Raw genomic sequence first — 10,466 nt, 5'->3', positions numbered from 1 at the left:
CTTAACTGCCAATCCATTTCTCCAGCACCCACCCCTACACACACACACACACACTTTTTGAGTCAGGATCTCACTGTGTAGAACTGGCTGGCCTGAAACACTCTGTAGACAAGGCTGACATCAAATACACTGAGATCTACCTGCCTCTGCCTCCATAGTGCTGAGATTAAAGGTGTGTGTCATCATACCTGGCTTAAGTAACTTTTTTAAGAAATAAAATTCACTCATGAAACCTCTCAGTGTGTGTGTCGGTGGTGTTTAGTGAATTCACAGAGGTATACAACCATTATCATGGTATGACTCGAAACATTCCCATTAATGCAATATGTGTCCTTCCTCCACTGGCTATCAGTCCCTGTTCCTACCATGATCCTAGGTAGCTACCATTCATTCCAGGTCTGGTTCCAATCCCCAAGCATGAGGGTCAGCAAGCCTCAACCCTTAGCACCGTAGTCTTCCTCCACTTACAGGTGCTCCATGTGGTGCTCTTCACCAACCAGTGGATCTGGGTTGTTCTCAGGATGCTTAAGTGTTTAAATAAGGGAAGGGTGCATAGCTCAGTAGTGGAGCTCTTGCTTAGCATGCACAAGGAAGACAATAGAAGGGTTAAATATGATACAAAGTGAAAGTGATAAGAATAGTGAGTATCAGATAATCTTAAACAGATTTAGGAGAGAGAAATTTCTTTGTGGCATACATGTGCCTGGCATAGTTGGAAGTACTTTGCCGCCATAGGCTGCTCACATTACAACGCTGGAGTAGGTAATATCGTTATCTCCTGGGAGGATCCTGTAAAGTGAGTGAGCAGGGTATGCAGGAGGACTGGCTTGTGGAGCTCACACCCAGTGTACGCGGACCAGGAGGGAAGCCCAGAACTTGGCCCCAGCCCTGCAGCTTCCGCTCCGTTCTCCACTCGGAGGAGGAGAGAAGGATGTGATTTTACAACAGCCTGTCCTGAGTTTTAGGGACTGTGAGGGGGAAAAGGGTTCTCATAGACTTCCTTCTCCCAGTGCCAGCTCTGGCTGGGGCTATAGGACAATGCTGCATCTGCTGTCTTGCCTTGACATCAGCGCAGAAGTTCCAGTGTTTTCTTCTTTTCATGACGTCCCACGGAGCCACCTCATGTGGAGTACTTACAATGTGCAGGGCTGGTATGAGTGCCCTGCTAGACTTCTCTGAGGACCCTAGGGTGTGGGATTGATGCCACGAAGGCCCAGAAAGGTTCAGTAACTTGCCCAAAGTCTCAAGGTTCGAATGCAAATGACAGCACCCGCATTCCTGTGTCCCCATCTGTTGGATTCCGAAGGCCACTCTTCCTCTTTCTGCTCAGCTCCCCTCCCTTCCAGAGGCTGGAGTTCCACATCTGGCTCCCAAATGACCTCCCCCCAGGAGGGAAGGCAAAGCCTGAGGACCCCGTTGTAGGGAAGGGAGCCCAGAGGCTGGGGGCAGGGAGGGCAGAGGGGCTGCTGGCCCTTCCCCAGGCTCCAATGGGTTCAGAGGCCCTCCCTAGGGAGGCGTGGTGCCCTCTGCTCCTCTCCAGCTTCTCCTGGGAGACAATATGCTTCTCATTAAGCTGGCGTTGGCTTTTGCAAACCGCAAGTCTAATTGTGAAGTTGGGATGGGGGGTGTAACTGCACATCTCACGCTGGTGGGGAGAGGTCTGCCAGCCCCTCCCCAGAGTGGCTCTTGGCACACTGCAGGCAGCTGTGCCCCCAGCCTTCACCCACTGCCAGCTTGGAGTGGAGCTTTAGGGAACAGGCTTCCAGAGACAGTTCAACAGAGAAAAGGGCAGAGCAGTATGCCACAGGCTCTGCCGTCTTTACCTGCTTCCTGGGACAGACCGACTACCTATTCTTAGACTCCCTTAGGTGTCTCTGTCTGACCAGGGCTCCCTGAAGGCAGGGTGAGTCTTTGCTCACAGTGAGGCTCCTGGGAATTGGAGAGCCTCGGATGGGACACACCCAACAGGAGAAAGCCACAGGCACTGAGGGCCTGGGTTGAGGGGCACATGCTGCGCCGCACCCAGTCCAGCAGCCACAGAAGAGAAGCTGCGTAATGAGCATGTAACTGAGTTAGGTCCACAGGAGCCTCTGAAAGCTCCAGTTTCCTCCCCTCCCAGTGGGTCTGTCTGGGTGATTGCGAAGGGCTGCCATGCCGGGTGCTGCCTTCTCAGATCCTCTCTGAGAGTCTCAGCCAGGCCCCCAGGAGGCAAAGGCAGCCCAGGCTGGTCAGGGTGTGAATGTCAGGTCCCTATCACTTCCTGCTTCCCACAAGTATGCCTGCCATAGCCCTGTGGGCACACGGAGACCGACATGAGCCCCTTTGGTCAGCTACTGACACACACACACACACACACTCACTCACAAATGTACTTCCCAAAGCTGGGTGCGGTGGTACAAGCCTGTAACCCTGCCCCAGCATATGGAGTAAAGAGGGTCAGTAATGCAAAGCCAGCCGGGGTTTCATGATACCTTGTCTCTAAACAAACTCCTCCAAACATGCGGATGTCTGCATTCCTGAATGAGCACACATACGCAGAGTCCAGGTACAGCCATCCCCTGCAAGACAGTATGTGCAGTCATGTCAATATGTGGGCTCATACACACCGATACCTGCCTGTGTGGCCAGTCACAATGCTGGAGATGGTCTTCTCATTCCAGAGCAGTGTCACATGTGGAGAACCTTGGAGTTCACTCCCCAAAAGGGACCTTAAAGGTTCTATCCCCTTCCATCCTGATGTCGACCCCCACACACACCGACACACCAGCTGCTGTGAACATTGCTGATCACCCAGGACAGATGGAATGCGGACCTGTACTCTGGTCTATGAACTCTCATGATGTCTGGCTCCATCAGGTAAATGGCGTGGCTCTGATCTTTGGGCATCACCACTGGTACTCCAAACCACAAGTGCTAGAGCCTGAGGCTCTCAATGAGCTGTGGAGAGAGAGAGAGAGAGAGAGAGAGAGAGAGAGAGAGAGAGAGAGAGAGAGAGAGAGAGAGAGAGAGAGTCAGGAGATCCACTGGGGTTCTTGCCAAAGAGACGCATTGGTTTGGATTAGGGAGGACACCTCATCCCGTCCAAGCTGGGAACATTTGGTCCATTTGTTTGCTTAAACAGAAGAAGGTGGGGCAAGGGACCCAAGTGCTTTTGTCCCCAAGATGCCCTCTGCAGAAAGAGGGGCTCAAAGGGACCCCCAAAAGGGCTGATCTGAGCCTCTAGGCTAGAATGGCATCTTCCTGAGGCTTGTCCTAGCATTTGAAGGATAGAAGAGAGAGGGATCAAGGGGCTGGAGGCAGGAGCAAGGCTTAGTACTGAGGCTCCGATCTGGAACCTGTGGTCCAGAGCAGTCACCTAAAAATGAACAGAACAGGCCCTGCCTTTCCAGGAGTCTGAGGCCTGGCTGTAGGTTCCAAGGGCCCCATTAACCTGCCCTTCATTCCTTCCAAGGCAGAGCTTTCTCTAGGCTCCCGAGGCAGCTGAGGAGCAGCATGTCTCTATAGTAACAAAGACCTGTCATCACCTTCACTAGGCAGCGAGATTCGTTCCTCCATCCATTCATTCAGCCGCTATTTATCTCTTTTATCAAACATGGCTGACAGGCTGTCCCTTGAATGGTGGTTAGGGTTGATTGAGTTATGAAGTGTAAAGCTCACAGAACACACCTTGCACAAACAAACACCACATGTGAGCTTTTAAGGGTAAGAGGCCCACACCAGACACAGACAGGTGTGGCAGCTATAGCCAGAGAAGCTGTGTCTGCCCTCAACGAGTTCAAAGTCTTGGAAGCCTTCAAAGGAGTGGGTGTTATCCACGACGGGGTGGTCACCAAAGCATGTGATGACCTCCGTAAGGGAAAAGGTAGGGTTTGGGGGTGCTTAGGGGCACAAGTAGGGGATCCTAGCCTGGGCGTGGTTGAGGGCAGGGCCTCAGAAGATAGGAACAGCCAGGTGAAGATGGGGAAGGGAACATTCTAGACAGAGGGACAGCAAGTACAGAGGCCTGGGGCCCCTGTGATGGCCTCAGGGTCAGGCCCAGATGGGGCCTATTGAGGTCCCAGTTACATGTGTAGAATCCAGTGGTGGTGACTTGCTAGTGTCTGTCTGTGGTCCAACTTGAATTCTCCCCCAGACATGGCATCGCTGTGTGTGCATGTGAATGTGTGTGAGTGTAAGCGAACATGCGTGTGTGGAGGCTGACATTGATAATCCCCTCTCCCAGGGTTTCTCATTGAATCTGGACTAACTGCCTTTTCGGCTAGACTAGCTGGCCATCGACTCCCAAGGATCCTCCACCTCTACGCTCCCAGCACTGGGGTTATAGACCTGGGCTACTGACCCTAGCTATATGTGGGTTCTGGAAATACTAACCTAGCTCTTCATGCTTGCACAGCAGGCACTTTACTGACATCTATTCCCCCTCCCTCCCCACAGGCACACACATACACACACACACACACACATCTTTGTAGCAGTGTTGTGAGGTGGGAGTCACCTACACCCATTTCTCAGAGCTGCTGAGCCACAGAAGCTTACTTAGGTGACCCAGGTCACACAGAGATTGGTCAGTGGCAAACAGGAATCTTTGTCCCTTCTCAGGCTTCAGGGACTAGCAGGGGACTGTGTCTTTGCTGCACCAAACAAAGACCCAGGCAAAACCAGCAGGCTGGAGCAGACCCTCGAACTCCAACCCTTTGAGGTACAGCTCCTGCTGTCTGGGAGCTAGAAATCTTTGTACTCCAAATATGTGAAAGACCCTGGGCCCTCCTGAGCCTTGCAGGGGTAGGGCTGACTACCTCTCACATCTAGCCTAGGGAGAGCCTGGAATGGAAGCTCCAGCCCAATGGGTTCTCTGCTCCACATCCCCTCCTTTCTGGGGCTCCTGGCTGCTGTACCAGACTAGTCCCCAGGGGATTCTTTGGTTTGTGTGTTGGCAGCTGCTGTGGGTCTGGGATAAGCAACAATGAAGTGTGAGACAAGGCTCCCGGCACACCCGTGTCCACACTGGTCACCTCCAGTCTCCAGGTCCCTGCCAGTTCCTATAGACCCAGAATCCCAGCTGCAAAGACAGTGCGCCTGTCTTCAGAAAACTTGATTCATGTAAACTCCAGGGCCTAAGACCTCTGGAGACCATTACCTGGAGTGCTGAGGCCTGGCCCAGGAAGAGGCCTGGCTGAGGGGCACAGGCATAATTTGTTCTGAGTCCCCATGGTCTGCCAAACTACCAGCCTATGTCAGGTGAAAAACTGCCTCAGATGAATGCCCAGCCCACTGCACAGACAGGAAAACTGAGGCCTGTGTCTGCTGGGAGAAGCCAGGAACCGCTCTGTCTTCCTAACTTTGGAGGCCAGTCTGTCTGTCCTTCTGCTCACCCATCCTCGGGCCACTCTCCACCGCCGAACCCTTTCAGTGCTCCCCTGAGCCTGTCCCCAGCGACCCCCTTACAGGGAATGTGATGAAAGGCCTATTTATTACACTTCAGCTCGGACAGTTGTTACAGATGTTTCCAATTCGTCAGCCCCCTCGCACATCTGTTCCTGGTTGAAGTCAGAAGAGAAAGAAACAAGGAAAAAGTCTCTGCACTTCACACAGCCTCTCTCACACGCACCGGCTCCAAACCCCCTCCCCCTCTTTCCCACGGACTGCAGGGGCCTGTGCCCTCAGGTTCCAGTCCCGGTACTCACCTTTCCTGTTCCCTCCTGTCCCTGGGCCTCTAACCTGCATTCAGCTTGCCCACACCCACAGTCCATTTGTCCCTACACCTGTCCCCCTCCCTGAGCCTCATGGAGCCCCCAGCCCCAGGCCACAGTGTGGGGTTACAGTGCCTGAGGGTGTTGCATGGAGTTTGGGTCCAGCTCAGACACTAAACCTGGGTCGTCACCTCTCCTACTTCATGGAGTTGTTGGACCGTTTAAGACCTTGTGTGTTGGTCCCTGGCCTGGTAATGAGCTGGTCTCTGGGTAGACTAACACTAGTTCTTTTTTTTTTTTCTTTTTTCTTTTGGTTTTTCAAGACAGGGTTTCTCTGTATTGTTTTGGAGGCTGTCCTAGCACTTGCTCTATAGACCAGGCTGGCCTCGAACTCACAGAGATCTGCCGGCCTCTGCCTCCCGAGTGCTGGGATTAAAGGCGTGTGCCACCAAGGCCTGGCCACTAGTTCTTGTGTTTGTCCGTCTTCACCTTTGCACAGATGTACACCCTCACACAAATTTGCTCCTGTGGAGGAGGCTGGAATGGCTCCAGGGTCCCTGGGGACCTTGATCTCCTGTGATTCTCCACCCTCACACGCAGCGCGTGGACACAGCTGCATGCTATCACGCGCTGAGAAGCTCACACTCACACAGAGAGGCGAGCCAGTGCACACACACACACACACACTCTGGTGCACGTGCACGCTCATGCTCACACCTGCAAACATTTCATGCTCACACCTGCAAACATTTCATGCTCACACCTGCAAACATTTCATGCTCACACCTGCAAACATTGCCACCGTGCACACACTTGTGCTCACACCTCTTCTTATCCGCATCTGAGAGGGGCAGGACACCTGGAGTGCAGGCTCCACAGCCTGAAGTAGGGAGCCAATGATCCACAGCTTCTAGACAAGCTAGTGCTTTGCCGCAGGTGGGAAAGTACCTGGCTGTGTCTATTATTGCCACCCTATATCTGCAGGAACTTACAGGGGCTCTAAATAAAAGCTCTGGAAGAAAGGGGAGGCTTCCAGAGGAGTAGAGGGACAACGACTCCTCTGTTCAGAGACTTATTGATTGGCACCTCTTGTCCACCAATCTCAGCCTTCAGATCTGGACATGGACTGGAAGGGTGAGCATCGATGTCATGGCCTCACATCTCCCTGGCTCCCGCCAAGTACAGGTGGTTTCTGCCGTGATTCAGCCAGCCCACCTTATGACTTCTGCAGCATGGGGTGCTCCAGGTGGGCTCAGCTAACTCCTCCACTCGGTCGCCTGGGCCACAAAAGGATGGTCATCAAAGTGATGGCTGTGATGCCAGGTTCTGAGAACTGGAGAGTAAGGAGAAGACATCTCTGCCTTTCTGTTTTTCTCCTCACCTGTCTGGGAGTCCCTGCTCCCAACCCAGAGTCTAAAGCAGTGGGGAGAGGAGATCTATTGTGTTGCCAGGGCAGAATGAACCTGGAGAATCTGTCTCGATGTTATACAGTTGCAAGTATTCGCAGCTGGGCACCCCCCCCCAATTTCCTGCCAAGCCCAGAAGGATGTATCTGAGAGTTCTGTGAGGTACTGCGGCTACAGGGGAGAGAGATTCGAGGGGAAGAAAGGGAAGGGACATCTTCCTGGTTTCTCACCTGGGAAGGGACTATCAGGAAAGAGGGGTAGGCGGTAAGCTTTTACTGAGTTCCCTGTGTGCACATGTTACACAGCTCAGAGAGGCTAAGTGATCTGTGTAAGGGCACAAAGCCAGAGATAGGCCTGTCCTCTGTAGAGCTCTTTATCCACCGTGCTTCTGAGAAAGTCTAGATGACAATAGCGTGTGTGTGTGTGTGTGTGTGTGTGAGAGAGAGAGAGAGAGAGAGAGAGAGAGAGAGAGAGAGAGAGAGAGAGAGAGAGAGAGAGAGAGAAATGCATGTTTAGTGCCTTGTTGTGGAAGTGTCACACAATGCTTAAAGGTCACACATAGTCTGCTGTGTTTTTGTGCCTCTGTGTGCAACCTCCATATGAAAACCTGCCTCTCCATCAGACCCAGAATTTATTTATCCTGACAGTCCCAAAGATGGACTAGGTATGGGGTACATGGTCCAGGTCACAGGACAAGCACAGGTGTCATAGGGCTACACAGTGCCCTAGATGGATCTTGCTGTATCTCTCTGGCCAGTGTTCAGGAGCATGGCTGCGTGTGTGTGTGTGTGTGTGTGTGTGTGTGTGTGTGTGTGTGTGTGTATGTGTGTGTTTATACTCATGCCTGGCTTGCATATGTATGCACACATAAGATTAGCTAGTGCACATGTTGAGTTCATGTGTGTTTGTGTGTGAACGTCAGTTGCTGATGCTTCTGTGACCCTGGTATACCTCTTCCCAAACAAGCCAGGGCCAGAATGGTGTAGAGGGGCAGCTGAAGGTGGAGATTAGCTGGTGAGCCCAGGGGTAGATTGGAGTTAAGCGTGTCTTAGAGGTTGGTCAGAAATCCTAACCCAAGAGGGATATGGCACACTTAGAGTTAAATGAGAAGGCAGACTCCTTCAGAAAACATGCATGCATGTACACTGATGAGGCCGGCACACACACACACACACACACACACACACACACACACACACACACACGCACACGCACACACACACACACACGAAAAGGCATGCACACGTGTACATACCAACACAGACTCTCTAATGGCTATCAGTAAACACAGACACACGTGTGGGGATAGACTACTGACCCTCCTCCTAGGAGTACCGTCTGACTCATACCTCTGTAGTCCACCCTGGCCCTCCCCCACACTCCCATCTTTGAACCTGAGCTCCCTTCCTGAACTGCACTAGAGAAGACTGACCTCACCAACCCGAGGTTTGCACCACCGGGTGGGGGTGGGGATCATCCTTGCTGGTCCTTTCCCTGGAGTCAAGGGCTGGGAACACCTGAACCTCATTAACTGTGCGGCCAGTCCCTGTGCAACTCTCATCTGGTGCAGGCTGGCAGGAGGAGGGACTCTGACTCACGCCAGGTCAGACCAGCTCTTAGCTGCTGTCTCTAGAAGATCCGGGACCAAGCCTGTCTCATGGCCTCATAGCACTCGTCCCTGGCCTGCATGCTACCCCAGGCCTTCCACAGTGAGGGTGACCTGCCTCACGGAAATCCATCCACGCAGCACTCCCACTGCTGGACTGGGACTGAGCCCCTGAAGCTGCTCTGGGTCCCCATGACCACCCTGCTTTTCTGGCACCATCTACTGCTGCCTCCTTCCACCTCAGTGCCCATCCCCATCAACTCCTCCTCCTCTTCTCCTGGTCCTCTTCCTCTTCTCTCTCTCCTCCTTCCTCCTCCTCTTGCATCTTCACTTTCTCACCCTGCCCCCGCTGCCTTTTCCTCCTTCTCCTCTTTCTCAGGGTCTCCAATGATAACGTACTGTAGCCCCAAGACTTCCCCCTGCTCCTGCCCCTCACTTGCCCTGGTCCCTTGTGCAGTCTTGTCCCAACTGACCGTCACTTCCCTGGAAATGCTGATAAGCTGCCCACCCCAGCTCAGGCTCTTACAGATTCCAGTTCCTTCCAAAGGGAGCATCCTCTTGCCTCAGTTCCAGCTGTCAATTGCTTGCCTGTCTTCTCTGGGGGCTACAGGCGCGTGTACACCAGAGGAAGATGGCTGCATTGGGTGTATTGCTCTCCACCTAACTTTTAAAGACATTATCTCTCACTGAACCTGAAGGTAGCCTTTTGTCTATGCTGGTTGGCCAGCCGGCTCCTGGCATCTACGAGTCTCCTTCTGCCACTGCTAAGATGACAGGGGTATGGGGGCTGAGGTTTGAACTCAAGTCCTACTCAGCCAGCTCCCTAGCCTTCAATCTGATACACAGTTTCGTACCTAATGGGACTGGTTCCAGCATAACACACCCCAAAATCCGTAGATACAGCAGCCCCTTACAAAGCAAGACGTAAGATTTCATATGTAAACACCCATGTCCTCTGGCTTCCTTGCTCCCTCCCCTCGTTTCTCCTCCCTCCCCTCCTCTTTTCTCTCCTCCCTCACTCTGCGTGCAATCCTTCTGTCTCAGCCTCTCGAGTACTGGAGTCACTGCTGAAGCCACTCCACACAGCAGTCCCATGGCCTTTTTTTTTTTTAAAGACAAGGTCTCATCTGGCTTTGAACCCAGTATGTAGCTGACAATGCCCCTGGACTTCTGATCCGCCTGCCTCACCACACCCAGCTTAGGTGATGCTGGGGATGAATCCAGGGCTTCTTTCAGGCTAGGCAGGCATTTCCTCTTCTAGGGCAGCAGGACTCTATCCCCAACCCAGTCCCACCTACTTCAAATCTGTAAACTGAATGTAGCTGCTCAAGCCTCTAACTTCACACTGTGCAGGCTGGTGCAGGAGAATTTTGAGTTTGATGCTAGCTTGGAGTACATAGCTAGACTGTCTCAAAAAATAAAATTAATCTCTAGGTTACCAGGTAAGCATAGTGACATATGCTTATCATTCCAGCACTTAGGATGTGGAGGCAGGAGAGTCAACAGTTCGAGACCATCCTCTGATACACAGCAGGTATAAGCCAGTCTGGAATAACCAAGGCTTTGAATAAAAAAAAGATAATTAAAAATGAAGAAGCTGAGGAGGAGGGGAAGGGTGAGGAAGAAGTAGCTGCCACCCTTCAGATTATTTATAATGCTTAAATGATGTATATTCTGGTTTTTAGGCACTAGAAGAAGGAAAAACACATAGAATTGGTACAGATACAGATTTCTAGTATTTTCAATCTGATTTTTTTAAATCCA

The 10,466-nt window shown here is 52.3% G+C and overlaps 1 long non-coding RNA gene across 1 annotated transcript; it reads right to left on the bottom strand.

Annotated features, from left to right (window-relative positions):
- Positions 1-2,355: 2,355 nt before the first annotated feature.
- Positions 2,356-2,910, bottom strand: LOC121144085. Its single transcript, XR_005881411.1, has 2 exons — positions 2,813-2,910; positions 2,356-2,558 (listed from the first exon to the last, which is right to left on the bottom strand). It is a non-coding gene; the product is annotated as an uncharacterized LOC121144085 (long non-coding RNA).
- Between the last annotated feature and the right edge of the window lie 7,556 nt (positions 2,911-10,466).

This window comes from Mesocricetus auratus, unplaced genomic scaffold (assembly GCF_017639785.1).
Source record: "Mesocricetus auratus isolate SY011 unplaced genomic scaffold, BCM_Maur_2.0 Super-Scaffold_100014, whole genome shotgun sequence".
Lineage (NCBI taxonomy): Eukaryota > Metazoa > Chordata > Mammalia > Rodentia > Cricetidae > Mesocricetus > Mesocricetus auratus.
This window is presented reverse-complemented; position numbering and strand designations above follow the sequence as displayed.